Source organism: Ranitomeya variabilis, chromosome 4, assembly GCF_051348905.1.
Source record: "Ranitomeya variabilis isolate aRanVar5 chromosome 4, aRanVar5.hap1, whole genome shotgun sequence".
NCBI classification, from domain to species: Eukaryota; Metazoa; Chordata; class Amphibia; order Anura; family Dendrobatidae; genus Ranitomeya; species Ranitomeya variabilis.
In genome coordinates this window covers 730,343,792-730,346,874 of record NC_135235.1, presented here as the reverse complement: position 1 = coordinate 730,346,874, position 3,083 = coordinate 730,343,792, and positions in this window count along the sequence as shown.

Sequence of the window (3,083 nt, the reverse complement as noted above, 5' to 3'; positions counted from 1 at the left end):
ATGAGCCTTGTGATAGTACCACCCCCACACCAACCTCAGACGCATCGACTTCCACAACAAAAGGTTTTGATACGTCTGGCTGCACAAGAATGGGGGCTGAAACAAAACTGTTCTTAAGAAATTCAAATGCGCTCACAGCAGCCTCAGGCCAAACGGAGAAATTGGTACCCTTTTTAGTCATGTCAGTTAGCGGTTTAGCAATGATGGAAAAATCCTTGATAAATTTCCTATAGTAGTTAGAAAACCCAAGGAACCACTGACGTGCTTTCACATTATCAGGCCATTCCCAATGCAGCACCGCTTGCACCTTAGCGGCGTCCATTTTAAAACCAGAAGCAGACAGAATATAACCCAAGAAAGGCAACTCTTGACAAGAAAATACACATTTCTCAAGTTTAGCATACAGCTTATTCTCTCTGAGAAGCTGTAACACCTGCCTGACATGATCTAAATGAGTATCACGGTCGCAAGAATATATGAGAATGTCATCTAGGTACACGATAACGAATTTCCCCAAAACATGCGAAAACACATCATTAATGAATTGTTGGAACACTGCAGGTGCGTTAGTCAACCCAAATGGCATCACCAAATTTTCAAAATGACCCTAAGGCGTATTAAAAGCCATCTTCCACTCACCTTGACGGACTCTTATGAGGTTGTATGCCCCCTGAGGTCAAGTTTGGTAAACCATTTAGCACCTGCCACCTGATTGAACAAATCTGGTATCAGTGGCATAGGGTATGGATCACGAACCGTAATCTGGTTCAACTCCCTGAAATCCAAACACGGGCGTAATCCGCCATCTTTCTTCTTCACGAAGAAGAACCCTGCTGCCACAGGCGAGGATGAAGGCCTGATGTGCCCTTTGCTCAAACTTTCAGCAATGTAATCCTTTAATGCTTGTCTCTCCGGACCGGAGATGTTAAACATTCTTGCTTTAGGCAATTTGGCCCCTGGTTTAAATCTGATAGTACAGTCATAGGGGCGATGTGGCGGCAACTCTGAACAACCCTTCTCAGAGAACACATCCACAAAATCCAGAAGTGACTCCGGAAAGCTTGAAGTCACAGCAGACACACATGTGGCCAGGCAATTCTCCTGGCAGAACTCACTCCACTTAATTATGTCCTGAGTAGTGTTGAGCGATACCGTCCGATACTTGAAAGTATCGGTATCGGAAAGTATCGGCCGATACCGGCAAAATATCGGATCCAATCCGATACCGATACCCGATACCAATACAAGTCAATGGGACTCAGGTATCGGACGGTATTCCTGATGGTTCCCAGGGTCTGAAGGAGAGGAAACTCTCCTTCAGGCCCTGGGAACCATATAAATGTGTAAAAGAAAGAATTAAAATAAAAAATATCGCTATACTCACCTGTCCGACGCAGCCGGGACCTCGGCGATTGTAAGCGGCAGCGTTGTTTCTTTAAAATTCGCGCTTTTACTTGCTTACGTGAATTCCCGGCTTCTGATTGGTCAGGGCGGCCATGTTGCCGGGACTCGGACCAATCACAGCAAGCCGTGACGAAATTACGTCACGGCTTGCTGTGATTGGTCCGCGTCCCGGCAATATGGCGCCGTGACCAATCACAAGCCGTGACGTCACGGGAGGCTGGACACGCGCGCTTTTCAAAATAAGCGCGTGTCCAGCCTCCCGTGACGTCACGGCTTGTGATTGGTTAATGGCGGCCATGTTCCTGGGACGCGGACCAATCACAGCAAGCCGTGACGTAATTTCGTCACGGCTTGCTGTGATTGGTCCGCATCCCGGCAATATGGCGCCGTGACCAATCACAAGCCGTGACGTCACGGGAGGCTGGACACGCGCGCTTTTCAAAATAAGCGCGTGTCCAGCCTCCCGTGACGTCACGGCTTGTGATTGGTTAATGGCGGCCATGTTGCCGGGACGCGGACCAATCACAGCAAGCCGTGACGTAATTTCGTCACGGCTTGCTGTGATTGGTCCGAGTCCCGGCAACATGGCCGCCCTGACCAATCAGAAGCCGGGAATTCACGTAAGCAAGTAAAAGCGCGAATTTTAAAGAAACAACGCTGCCGCTTACAATCGCCGAGGTCCCGGCTGCGTCGGACAGGTGAGTATAGCGATTTTTTTTATTTTAATTCTTTCTTTTACACCTTTTTACATTAATGTTGTTTCGATACCGATATCCGATATTACAAAAATATCGGATCTCGGTATCGGAAATTCCGATACAGCAAGTATCGGCCGATACCCGATACTTGCAGCATCGGAATGCTCAACACTAGTCCTGAGTTTTCCAGTCAATTACCGGGTTGTGCATAGACAACCATGGAAAACCCAAAACCACCTGAGCAGGAAGATTCCTGAGCACCTTACATGTAACCTGCTCAGAATGTAGAACCCCAATGTGGAGTTTCACCTCAGCCTCAAACTCAGTAATCTCCCCCTGTGAGAGAGGAGCAGCATTAATGGTGACCATGTGGATAGGATGAGGCAGTTTTTCAATCCTAAAACCTGCTGTGCGCGCAAACTCCTCATCAATGAGATTTGTGGCTGAACCACTATCCACAAACACAGTAATTGGCAGCTCACTGCCAGCGATTATAACCTTAGCAGGGAGCATGCATTGAGAAACCACCATAGAGGATATACATAAGCTCAGATTGGTCTCCTCCACACCCTCTGAGCTTAGAAGTTTTCCGCCATTGCGTTTTTCTTAGACAGTAGAGGACAGATGTTAATAAAATGACCAGTTTTACTGCAGTAAAAACAGGCTCCCTGCTTCCTGAGCTCAGGGGCTCGACGCTTCACATGTGACACCCCTGCGATTTGCATAGGTTCCGTGAACTCACCTGCAGCGACCACACGTGAACCTAAACCCTCTCCCATAGGCGGTGTCTCATGCTCCCCTTGACGCAAACGGCGATCTATGCGGACAACCAGACTCATAGCGGAATCTAGAGAAGTAGGAGTCTCGTACATCAGAAGGGCTTTTTTAACCCTTCCAGAAACCCCATGAATAAGCTGACTCCGCAACGTTGGATCATTCCACTGTGTATCGATCGCCCAGCGATGAAATTCAGAACAGTAA